The sequence below is a fragment of the Tachyglossus aculeatus genome, chromosome 5, assembly GCF_015852505.1.
Source record: "Tachyglossus aculeatus isolate mTacAcu1 chromosome 5, mTacAcu1.pri, whole genome shotgun sequence".
Lineage (NCBI taxonomy): Eukaryota > Metazoa > Chordata > Mammalia > Monotremata > Tachyglossidae > Tachyglossus > Tachyglossus aculeatus.
The window spans coordinates 77,778,630-77,792,100 of record NC_052070.1 but is presented as its reverse complement, the minus strand read 5'-3'; the positions used below and the strand labels follow the sequence as shown (position 1 = coordinate 77,792,100).

The 13,471-nt window shown below is 43.0% G+C and overlaps 1 protein-coding gene across 2 annotated transcripts in view; it reads left to right on the top strand.

The window, feature by feature from the left end:
* PSD3 (pleckstrin and Sec7 domain containing 3) overlaps window positions 1–13,471 on the top strand; it is a 417,136-nt gene that overhangs the window by 56,721 nt on the left and 346,944 nt on the right. The gene's annotated exons all lie outside the window — the stretch shown is intronic.

Below are 13,471 nucleotides of genomic sequence, written 5' to 3'. Positions count from 1 at the left end.
CTTGAAAGTGACTTAAGTCATTGGTGAAAATTGAGGGAAGCAGCATGGCCTAGTGGGAAGGAACGTGGCCTAGTGGGAAGGACTGTGGCTTAGAGAAAGGAGCACAGGCCTTGGAGTCAGAGGACCTGCCTGGGTTCTCATTCCATCTCTGCTAGTTGTCTGCTGGGTAACCTTGGACAAGTCACATAACTTTCTTGTGCTCCAGTTCCCTCATCTGGAAAATAGCGATTCAATGCCTGTTCTCCCTCCTATTTAGACTGTGAGCTCCACGTGGGAAGGGATTGTCCAACATGATTAACTTGAATCTACCCTAGTGCTTAGAACAGTACTTAATAATAATAATCATAGTAATAATGATGGAATTTAAGAACTTACTGTGTGCCAAGCACTGTTCTAATCACTGGGGTAGATACAAAGTAATCAGGTTGTCCCATGTGGGGCTCACAGTCTTAATCCCCATTTTGCAGATGAGGTTACTGAGACACAGAGAAGTTAAGTGGCTTGCCCAAAGTCACACAGCTGCTAAGTGGCGGAGCCAGAATTAGAACCCACGACCTCTGACTCCCAAGCTCATGCCCTTTCCACTAAGCCACGCTGCTTCTCACACACTTGACACATAATAAGCACTTAAATACCAAAATAAAGAAAAAATCAATAGAAGGAGAGGCCACCCTGGCAAGCTGATGGAAGGGAGCAGTCGGGGGTAGCTCATAAATAAGAGGCCAGAGCCAAGTGCCAATTCTCGAAGGGCTGTGCAATTGGGTGATTGTACCACGTTAGGGTCTCCTTGGGTCCATCGGGCACGAAAGGACTACGGGATCATAGGACCAAGAGCTATGAGGTGAAAGGTTCAGGCCTCACCCCCTGCTCTCCCTTAGTACAGACAATGCCCATGGAGCCAGAAAGCATCCCTGGTGGGTGGGGGGAGAAGGGGCGACCGGTGATTGGAAAGGGGTTGGCTGGCTTACTGGGGCTAATGCTGTCTTTAGCCCTCCGTGGCTTTGTTAAACTCTCCAGGCTAACTACCCAACAAGGGTTGGCAAGAAGAAACTTAAGAAACAAAAAACAAAAAAAACTGGAGCTTTTCTCTGTCCCCATATTCCAGGATCAGCTACTGAAATGGTGATGTGGCGATTATGGTTGTGGTCAGGGATGTTCTGTTGTGCTGGCAACATCTGTGACTTCCTGCAGTCTTTGGAAAAGTCCTTTAATTCTTCTGGGCCTCAGTCTCCCCAGCTGCAATTAGGAGGATTATACCACTTGTCCCTTTTGGCCTCATAGGGTTATTTTTTGGTCAAGGAGCTGGAAGCTTTGGGAACTGCTTCACCTTACCTCTCCCATGCCTCACTTCTTCCTACCTTGTTTAAATTCCAGCTGCCACTTTTCACATGTCCATTAACCCTACCTTATCCAAATCAGTGTGGTCTCCTATTCTAATGAACAACTTTTTCATAGACATGACAAATAACATGATGATTAAATATGAAAACTATGGTTCACTTTGAAACAAAGCCTTCACCATGCTGTCAAAAAGAACATTTAGGGAGGGTTTGACTCTTTCCTGTTTGTCAGCTCTACTTTGAGGTAGCAAATTTCCCTTTGGTTCCCACCAAGCCTTATTTGTTTGATCATAGAGGTTTCTTAAGATAGATCATGTATAACCTAGTTTATGTATCTAAGGTTTCTCATCACTAGAAAAACAATAATAGTAATTATGCTATTTGTTAAGTGCTTACTATATGCCAGGCACTGAACTAAATGCTGGGGTGGTTACAAGCAAATTGGGTTGGACACAGTCCCTGTCCCATGTAGGGCTCACAGTCTCAATCCACATTTTACAGATAAGGGAACTGAGGCACAGAGAAGTGAAGTGACTTGCACAAGGTCACACAGCAGACAAGTGGAGGGGCCGGGATTAGAACCCATAACTGTCTGACTCCCAGGCTCGTGCTCTATCCATTAGGCCATGCTGCTTCTCAATTGCTGCAGCAAGAAAGGAATTTATTTGAATTGATTGGGGAGCTACAAACCAGCCATACCTGTTACCACAAGAAGAAAGTTGTTCTTAATATTATAGTGTTTAAGTGATTACTTTGTGTCACATATTGTAAGTACTGGGGTATATGTAAATTAATCAGAGGGGACAGATTCCTTTCTCACAAGGGACTCATAGTGAAAACAGGAGGGAGAACAGGCATCGATTCCACATTTTACAGATGAGGAAACTGATGCATCAAAAAGCTCAGTGACTTGTCCAGAGAAGTACAACAGGCAAGTGGCAGAGGTGGCATTAGAATCCAAGTCCTCTGGCTACTAGGCCTGGGCTCTTTCCACTAGGCCATGCTGCTCCTCATGCTTAGTCTGTTTAATCTTCTGCTTCCTCTCAAAATCCACCCCTTCCTTCTGTGCCTCCGACCCCATTCTGTCACACCGTATCAAAGCTCTTGCCCCCTCTCTTCTTCCCTTCCTGACTGCCATCTTTGAAGATGACTGTTCACTCTGTTCACTGTTCTGTTCATAGTTGAATGTTCACTCTCCAGTGGCTTTTTCCCCACTGCTTTCAAACATGCTCCTGTATCCCTTATACTGAAAAAATCCTCCCTTGACCTTGTGGCTTCCTCCAGTTATTGCCCCATCTCCCTCTTACCATTCCTCTCCAAACTCCTTGAGCTTGTTGCCTACAACTGCTGTCTCCACTTCCTCTCTTCCAGTTCTCTCCTTGACCCCCTCCAATATGGCTTTCGCCCCATTCACACCATAGAAACTGCTCTCTCAGAGATCACCAATGATCACCTTCTTGCCAAATCCAACAGGCTCTATTTTATCCTAGTCCTCCTGAACCTCTCAGCTACCTTTGCTGCTGTCAACCATCTCCTTTTCCTGGAAACATTATCCAACCTTGACTTCATTGACACTGTCCTCTCCGGGTTCTCCTCCAATATCTCTAGCTGCTCATTCTCAGTGTCTTTTGGAGCTCCTCCTCTTCCTCCCATCCACTTAGTGTCGGTGTCCCACAAGGTTCAGTTCTGGGTCCCCTTCTATTCTCCATCTACACCCACTCCCTTGGAGAACGTATTTGCTCCCCTGACTTTAACTACCATCTCTTTGTGAATGATTACCAGATCTATGTCTCCAGCCCTGATCTCTCTCCCTCTCTGCAGTCTTGAATTTCCTCTTGCCTTCAGGACATATCTGTGTGGTTGTCCCTCCAATATCTCAGACTTAACATGTCCAAAACAGAACTCCTTATCATCCCACCCAAACCCTGTCCTCTTCCTGACTTTCCCCTCACAGTAGACAGCACCACCATCCTCCCTGCCTCACAAGCCCATAACTCTGTCGGTATCCTTGATTCATTGCTCTCTCTCAACCCACACATTCAGTGTCACCAAATCCTATCAGTTCAACATTCACGGCATTGCTAAAATCTGCCCTTTCCTCTCCATTGAAATTGCTACCATATTAATCTAAGCATTTATCCTATCCTGCGTTGTTTATGGCATCAGCCTCCTTGATGACCTCCCTGCCTCTTCTCTCTCTCCACTCTAGTCCATATTTCACTCTACTGACAAGATCTTCATTCTACAATTCTGCTCCAAAAAGGGAAGGCAGTTCCAGCCTCTGCAATTACCCTTTCCTCATGGGTGTTTGCTTTAGTACAGTGCTAAGCGATTAGTACAGTGCTCTGCACCTAGTAAGCACATGTGGATTGATTGATTGGTTGATTTAGAGGGTGGGAAGTCATAGTTCAATCAGTCAATCAATCAATCGTATTTATTGAGCGCTTACTGTGTGCAGAGCACTGTACTAAGCGCTTGGGAAGTACAAATTGGCAACATATAGAGACAGTCCCTACCCAACAGTGGGCTCACAGTCTAGAAGGGGGAGACAGAGAACAAAACCAAACATACTAATAAAATAAATAGAATAGATATGTACAAGTAAAATAGAGTAATAAATATGTACAAACATACATATATACAGGTGCTGTGGGGAAGTGTTTAACAGATACCACAATAATTAATACGATTATTAGTACATCCACACAGACCACCACTCTTCCTACTTCCAAAGCCTTTTTAAAATCACATCCATAGTTCTGTCGCTCTACTCAGCCTGTCTCTTTCCCTCTCCTCTCTTCCTTTTCTTCCACTTCCCCTTTCTCTTAAACTCAGCCCCCAACCAAGGCAGAACGAGTGCAGAGCAGATCAGTCAGTCATATTTATTGAGTGCTTACTGTTTGCAGAGGACTGTACTAAGTGGGAGAGTATAATATAACAATAAACAGACACATTCCCTGCCCAGAAAGAGCTTACAGTGTAGAGCAAGGGTCTATGTTGGGTGTGTCTGCCTTGAAGGAGCTGCTTAGGTGGAATTCAAGCACCAGCATAGACTGCCTTAGTTCTGGACAGTTCTTTCAAATGCAGTCTTTCCTTCCCTAGCTTCACTCCCTGACATTGCCTGAATTCGGAGCAATTCCAATCATGGTCCGTTCTTAAAAGTACTAGTCAAAATCCAGGACCATTGGGATTTTCTCCTTAGCTTTTCCTCTTATTAGTGGGTGGCTAGAGACTTCAACTCTCTGTACTTTGCTGGTGCTGCAATCAGTGGGGAGATGAGGAAATGACTGGAGAAGGTGGTGGTTACTAATAAACTAAGAATAACTGTGGTATTTGTAAAGCAATTACTTATGCAGCAAGCTCCGTACCCAGCGATGGGGTACATACAAGATGTACTTTCCACATGGGGATCACAGTCCAAGTAGGAGGTAGTACAGGTATTAGATCCCCATTTTGCAGACAAGTGAACTGAGGCCCAAAGAAGTTAAGTGACTTACCCGAAGTCACACAGCAGACAGGTGGCAAAGCCAGGATTAGAACCCGGGTTCTCCGACTCCCAGGCCCATGCTCCTTCCACTAGGCCATGATGGTTGAGAGCGTTGACTGGCAGTCCCCAGTCCTGGGCTCTCTCATATTTTACTGCAAGTCTTCTTCCCAGACAACTGCTTGTAGGGGTTAATCGCATGGCCGCCTGTGCTGAGCACAAACTGGTTAAGAGGGGAAGAGGAACAGTACAGTCTAGTGGAAAGAGCACAGTACTGGGAGTCAGAAGACCTGGATTTTAATCCCAGCTCTGCCACTTGTCTGCTGTTTGACCTTGGGCAAGTCAGTTTCCTTCACTGTGCTTGTTACCTCATCTGTAAAATGGGATTTAAGGCTGAGAACCTTATAGGGGACATGGACCATGTCCAATCCAATCATCTCGTATCTAACCCAGTGCTTATTACAGTGCCTTGCACATGGTAAGCATTTAACAAATTCCATTTGAAAACAAAACAGAATGATTGGAAAGGAAAAAAATCAATGGCTGGAGTTTTCATTCCCAGGATATCGATAGCTGATCCAGTGTCCAAGTCTGGTAGTTACCTAGTAAGAATTCCTTACCCCTGAGAGGGCAAGGTCTGTCTCTTTCCTTCTGCACCTTTCCATTGGGTAGAGCCTAGTTCCTTTCCCAAGCAAGCTGCTCCTGGATTGGTTGGGACCCTTCGGAGTGTCAGAGAGTACTGGGGGAGGCCACCCCTTCCTTCTCTGCTCACGAGAAGCAACCTAGCCTCCAGGAAATACACTCCCAAGAACTTAGTACAGTGTTCTGCACACAGTAAGCACTCAGCAAATACCACTGATTGATTGAATCAGGAGACCTGGGTTCATTCATTCAATAGTATTTATTGAGCGCTTACTATGTGCAGAGCACTGTACTAAGTGCTTGGAAGGTTCAGTTCACCAACAGAGACAATCCCTGACCACAAAGGGCTCACAGTCTAGAAGGGGGTAGACAGGCATTAAAAAAGCAAACAGGCATCGTTAGCATCAATATAAATAAATAGAGTTATAGATCTATACGCATCGTTAATATAAATAAATAGAATCAAATATGTGCTGTGGGGAGGGGAGGGGATGGAGCAAAGGGAGCTAGTCGGGGCGAGGGGGAGCAGAGGAAAAGAGAGGATTAGTCTGGGAAGGCCTCCTGGAGGAGGTGACCCTTCATTAGGGATTTGAAGGGGGGGAGTGTGATTATAATAATGGCACCTCATTAATAATAATGGAATTTATTACGCATTTACTATGTGCAAAGCACCATTCTAAGTACTGGGGAGGTTATGAGGCGATCAGGTTGACCTTTGAGCTGTGCTACTGGCCTCCTGGGTGTGATCTTGGGCAAGTCGTTTAACCTGTCCGTTTTCTCACTGTAAAATGGGGATTAAATACCTGTTCTTTCTTCCCCTAAAAATATGGGCTCCATGTTGGGCAGGGACTGTGTCTGATCTGATTGTCCTGTATCTCCTCCTGTATTTAGCACAATGTATGGTACATAGTAAGCACTTAACAAAGATTATTTTTATTATTCTTTCCATTCACAGATAACCCTTTCCAGGCCCTAGAGTTTTTATTCTTGTCCTAAGGGGATATAGCACCTTGGCATTAACATTAATTTTAATGTAATTATTTTGTTTGGTTTAATTGGCAAATTTCAGACAGGAATTGTAAAAGATAATCCATCTGCTAATTGTGTAGAATGAACAGAAAAATTCATTCCCTACCAAAATTAATCTGGTAAAGAAGTATAAAGAGGAATTAGTATTTTGACTGTCTGCTTTCAGGAAGTGACATTTATTTTTCTTAGAACAAGGATTACTGTAATAATGACTTTTTAAAAAACTGTTTGACTAGTCAAATTCATTCTTCAAGAGATTCTTCCTGGGGTACAAAATGTAAACTTATCATATTAACTGTCTTTGAGGTATTGGCCAGGAGGTTTGTCTTTGAAATTGAATTAATATTACCTGTAAGTTACACAGTTAATATTATTAATGGTGCATAAAGAGCATTGTTGGGTTTAAAGAAGAAACACTGAAAAAAACCCAACTATAAATGGGTCCAGTATTTGGTGCCATTAGATAGTGGTGAAAGTTCAGAGGTATCCAAAAAAAGTTTATTTCCTCATTGTTTTAATTGGGTAAGTTTTAACTTGACTCACCACCCTACTCCCAACTCTCTTGCATCAGGGCAATGTGATACAATTTTAATTAAATTGATTCAAATTTAATTTTAATTAAGATCCGTACTTGTTAGCCTAGAGTCTATATGCACAATGCATTATGGACAATTTCCCTAACTTACCCTACCTCTTTCTTACTTTACTCTTTGGCACTGTCTTCTTTCAAGCTGTCTATTTTATTTTTTTGTCTTCCTTGACCATATACACTTGTCAGCAGATAACTCCATCATAATTCCAAATAAATTCATGGAGGATTTTCAGGGGAAAGGCATTACATAGCATAAATCCAACAGAAACAATATAGTACTACATATTGGCCGTTTGGGATCTTCATTTCCTTTCAAATGTAACAAACTGGGAGGATTTTTACAATTTTCATGGCAGTTTCCTCGATATATTATCACTTTCACCTATCAGTGTAGAATTATATATGTCTCCTGATTGTCCAACTGACCTTTGTATTTAAATCTGTGGGTTCTGAGCTTGTCAGTGTTTTAACAAGACAGTTTTAACAAGACACAATTTAGTGTCATCAGTAAATCTTGCCAAATCTGCCCACTTCCTCTTTCAAATGATATGTAGTACATTCTTCTTGCACAGAAATGAAGCTGTATGGTTTAGATTCATCAAAGCATGTAACTTTGAAAGCAGTCGCATGATATTGGGAGAGAAGCACAAAACAGACTTGAAAAACACAGAACGAAAGAAGAGAATCAAAGTGCCCTACACACAGTATGTGTTCATAAATGCCATTGATGGGTTGATATGGTGTAGATGACTACAACGTTTTCCATATAACACAACCGTTTGAAGGTAGACTTGCCTGTGTAAGGGGACAGGATAGACTTGATATGAAGGAGAACTCCCAATGAGAAGGGGATCAGAATTGGAGGCCTGTGTCACTCATCCTCTTCTTAGCCTCTGCCCAGCCCAGCAAGAAGTAATTGTTGGTAGAAACTAGGAGAATCTGTTGAGGCTTCCAGAGAGCAAGTTTCCCTTTTATGTTTTTAGTTTTTTTGGAGGGGGGGTGGGGCAGGGGAGGGTGTTCCTGTGGTATTTGTTAAGCACTTATTATGTGCCAGGCACTGTACTAAACTGTTACCATTTGAACCTCACTGTACTTGTCAGCCCTACTATATAATAATAGTGATGGCTTTTGTTAAGCTCTTACTATGTGCCAAGCACTGTTCTAAGCACTGGGGGGGGGGGTTTACAAGGTAATCAGGTTGTCCCACGTGGGGCTCACAGTCTTAATTCCCATTTTACAGATGAGGGAACTGAGGCACAGAGAAGGTTAGTGACTTGCCCAAGGCCGCACAGCAGACAAATGGCAGAGCTGGGATTAGATCCCATGTCCTCTGACTCCCAAGCCCATGCTCTTTCCACTAAGCCACGCTGCTTCTCTGTATCATGACAGCAGTAGTGAGGCTTTGAAGTGTGGGAACAGAAAAGTTACCAATCCCAAGATTAACAGCAGATGGGAGTCAGTGGCATTGGTGTTGATCACTAGTTTACTTGTTCATTCTCAGTCAAGTATTGGTATTTATTGAACACTTACTGTGTGCAGAGCACTGTACTAAGTGCTTGGGAGAGGACAATATATCAGAGTTGGTAGACACGTTCCCTACCCACAGTATAGAAGAGTTAGTTGGACATTTCATATTGTCTTTCTAGTCCTTCACCAGCAGTTAGTGTGGGGGAAAAACAAGTCAGCTCTCTAAGCCTGAAATCATTTGGAGATTACAGTGGAACTGAGGGTTGGAACAAAGTGGAGGAATGGAGAGATTCTCAAGGATTTCAGTAGAAATCTTTGAGATCTGACTAGGGAGATAGAAATCAGAGAGCTAAGTGTCTGACTGACCTTCATTTGTCAGACAAGAGTTTGAGGAATAAAAGAGCTGGTATGCCAAGGTCCTGCCTAGTTTGAAGGACAAGCAGTACGTCCATCTTTGGTGGAGGCAATTTTTTCTGCAGTTTCATCATGTACTTTTACTCTGGGCAGGGAATGTGTCTATCAATTCTGTCATAGTGTACTCTCCCACGTGCTTAGTACAGTGTTCTGCAGACAGTGAATGCTCAATAAATTCCATTGGTTGATCGATTGACTGAGTTGTATGGCGAATATCATTCTTGTGAGGCTGTATTTTTAGCTGAGTCTGGACAATCCCCCTCTGGACTGTAGGCTTGTTGTGGGAAGCAAACAAGTCTATCAACTCTGCTGTATTATTCTCACCCTAGTGATTAGTACAAGGCTCTGCTACTAGAGAAGCAGCACGGCATAGTGGATAGACCCCAGGCCTCGAGTCAGAAGGTCATGGGTTCTAATCCTGGCTCTTCTAGTTGTTTACTGTGTGACCTTGGGCAAGTCACTTCACTTCTTGGGGGCCTCAGTTACCTCATCTATAAAATGGGGATGGAGACTGAGCCACGCGTGGGACTGTGACCAATCTGATTATCTAGTATCTATCCCAGCACTTAGTACAGTGCTTGGCACATAGTAAGCACTTAGCAAACACAATTTTTCTACTGTAAGTGCTCAGTGAATACCATTGATTGACTAGAGCTTTGGAATTGATTCCATTGGTAACACACCTATGTGCGGAAAAGGAAAGCAGAGTAACAAAAAATATCCTGCAATCTCTCTGTCTTGAAATAGGATTTAGCAATTCTGCAAAGGTTGCTTTTGCCAGGGCAAATTTGGCTGAAAGTCTTGGTGATAAAACAATAAGGAAATTACAAGCAGAATTATACATCCAAACTGTAGGGCCAATTTAAGTCACGACTGTTAAGACCAAAGAGCAATGCACAGAGAAATGAGAAAAACAAAACTATTTTCTCGGGCTTGATTTTTCAAGAAGCCTCATAGAATCTTTTTCATAAGCTCGTCACTTTAATATCTGTTGGAAGAATGGCATTATAATCTACTTTCTTAATATCTGTGTTCTGTGTCATCCATTGCTTTGTAACTTTACAGGCTCTGTGAATGGCAAATCCTGTCCTACAGCTTTGTTTTTAGTTTAATATTTAAACCAAATGAAAAGTAGATCTTTGATTTTTTGTAGTTACTTAAAGAAGTTATACATTATTTTAGCCATACCACAAGAAGTCCTTGATTTGTGCTAATGTTTAGTGCTCTGCTTAGAGTAAGTGGACCTAGTTGGAGAAGCAGCATGGCCTAGTGGAAAGAGCATAGATTTGGGACTCAGAAGGACCTGGGTTCTAATTCCGACTGCCACTTGTCAGCTGTGTGATATTGGGCAAGACACTTTACTTCTCTGTGCCTGTTTCCTCACCTGTAAAATGGGAATTAATACCTCAACCCCCCCTTACTAAGAATGGAAACCCCACGTGGGCTAGGGACTGTGTCCAACCTGATTAACTTCCATCTACCACAAAGTATGTGTTTAACAAATATTATAATGATAATAATAATAATCATAGTAATAATTGCGGTAGGAGTAAGAATTCTTGGTCAGGGTCTTTGGTGTAGTAGAGAGGGCTGTAAATCAGCCCTTACCTCTCCTCAACATTATGAGCAGCTAATGGGAATGGATATTAATATCTTCACAAAACTGCCCAATTGGTGGGCCATGTAATACGAAGCCAACATAGAGAATCTCACTTTTGCGAGTTGAGTAATTATCTTAGAATAGCTCTGTTTTTAGCAATGATTGTGATGTTTTGCTGCTGAAAAGTAGCAGATTTAATGAACAGTCACTGAATTTTTTTTTTTTGGTGTGGTCATATTTACTTCTACATAGTAAATTGTGGCCGATCTTGTTGACTTTGTATTGTTAGTCGTGAGAAACATAGCATCTTTCCTTGAGTGAATTAGGAGTGAGTGACTGTCTCCTTCCATTTCTATGTTTGTGTCTTCCTTTTGGTGTGTCTCTGATGTGTGTGGGTGTAAAGATGCACCCAAACTATGAGTTGGAAGACTTGGAGCTCTCCTTATGTTGAGGTTTAACTCCAAGGATTTGACTTTTTCCATTTTTTAAAAAATTATTTTTTGATTACTTTGTTGCTGTCCCCGAGCATGATCAGTCAGTCCAGACTAAGTGCTTCTAGCAACTGTGGTGATCATGCAAGCTGCTTTGGAATTTGGCAGGTGCCGAGGCTACCAGAATACCAGAGCTGTCAGGGTGTCTGTCCCGGAGTCAGCCAGTTCACCCAGGGCCAAGCCAATCAGAGAGGGGCAGCGCCACACATTTGGGGTCAACTGGCTCGGCCTGTCAGCCTCTACCGTGAACTGTCCCCAGCCCAGCCAGGCTGCCTCCTCTGCCCCGGGCCCTGCTGTCCCTTGTCCCCTTCCCTCTACTGCTTTTCTCCTCTTTCTTCCCCTCTTCCGAATACCCTTTCTCCTCTTTGCCCCCTTTCCCTACCACTTCCCTGACCCCTTCTTTCCCGGGCCCTGCTGTCCCTTGTCCCTTTCCCTCTACTGCTTTTCTTCCTCTTTCTCTCTTCCCCTCTTCCAAATACCCTTTCTCCTCTTTGCCCCCTCTCCCTACCACTTCCCTCACCCCTTCTTTCTCTTCCTCCCCACTCCTCTCTGATCCTAAGATGATATTTATAGAGTCACGTTAACTTACCTGTTCTGGGAAGTGATGTTTAAAGTCTTCTGACCCAAGAGGGACAGGGACTGTGTCTGACCTGATTACCTTCTATCCACCATAATGGTTAGCACAATGTTTGATGTATAGTAACTGCTTAATACATACCACAATTTTATTATTATTATTATAAGGTTTATGGTGCTTCATTTGTCATAAGTTTAGCGTGTGTATTAGAGAGAGAGAAAGAAAAAGAGAGCCAGACATCCCTTGTTTTGGTTGTAATTTTCTTAAGAGTTTTTAAATGGGGAAATAGATTTTTAATGCAGGAGGACTGCCATCTTTCAGTATTACTTCTGTGCGATTTAAACCTTTGGTTTACTTGAAGAAAAACTTGGAATTTTTATTCAAGGAGCCAGAGTAGACAAGGAATTAAGTAAACTGAAAAATATATTCCTCTTGGTTGCTGAGGAAACCTGCCAGGTTCTGTTTAGTATAGAGCAGTATTACCCTCTAGTGGCAAGAGGTGTTACAGTGCCAAGCTCGTCTTTCTTTTCTTCTTGCAGCCCACTTGGGACGATTTTAGTTTTCCATGACTCATCCACTTTTGTCCTTTTTGTTTTCTTTCTGTCTCTCTTCTCCCACAATGGCTTCCCTATCCCCGGCTCACAGGGGTTCCTGGAACTAAGTTTGAAGTACCTCCTTTAAGCAATTTTCTAAATGGACCATTTTCTACATTTCAAGCCACAAGGCATCAAGGTAGTTAATATTTTAACCGTTCACCAGTAGTGTAGTGCATGGAGAATGGATCTGAGTTGTTGTGGATGGACACCCATGCTGGGTGAGAGGAAAAGGAGGAAAGGTAGAGAATGAGTTGTGTGGGAGAAGAAAGCTGTAGTGATATCTTCCCAGTTCCCCAGTAGGCATATCTCTTGGTGGTGGTGGACTATTAATAATAATAATAATAATAATAATAATAATTGTGATGTTTGTTAAGCCCTTATGTGCTTGACACTGTACTAAGTGCTGGGATGGATACCAGCAAATCACTCAATCCCCATTTTATGGACGAGGTAATTGAGGCACAGAGAAGTGAAGTGACTTGCCCCAGGTCACACAGCAGATAAAAGGCAGAGCTGGGTTTAGAACCCAGGCCCATGCTGTATGCCAGTGGCACCCTCTAGACTGTAAGCTCTCTGTGGGCAGGGAATGTTTCTGTTATATTGTTATATTGTACTCTCCCACATGCTTAGTTCAGGGCTCTGCCCACAGTTAATGCTCAACAAATATGATTGACTGACTGATTGACTTTCAGTTCCACTGAGTTTTCTCCCATTCTGATAACACACCTCTGCTTGGAGATGTTGGAAAGAGAATGAGGAGAGCAGGAGGTATTCAGAAGCAGCATGGGCTAGTGGAAAGAGCATGGGGCTGAAAGTAAGGAACACTGGAGTCCTACTCCTGGCTCCTCCATTTGGCTGCTGCGTGACCTTGGGTGAGTCACTTAACTTCTCTGTGCCTGTTACCTCATCTGTAAAATGGGCATTGAGACTGTGAGTCCCATGTGGGACATTCCCTGTGTCCAACATGATTAGCTTGTATCTACCGCAGAACTTAGTACAGTGCATGACACATAGTAAGCACTTAACACATACCATTAATTTTTTTTTTTAAAAGAGCAAAGAAGCCAGTAAAGTCGGATGATGCAGTGGTTTCAGCGGTTAAAGAAGAATCTGGGAATGTTCATTGATGACCTGAGCACCTCCTAGCCTTCTTTCCATCACTGATTTTGGTCTTTCTATGGTAGTGGACAGAGAAGAGGGAGGACGGTTTCCCAGGTCAATGGTTAAGGTCAACTAAGC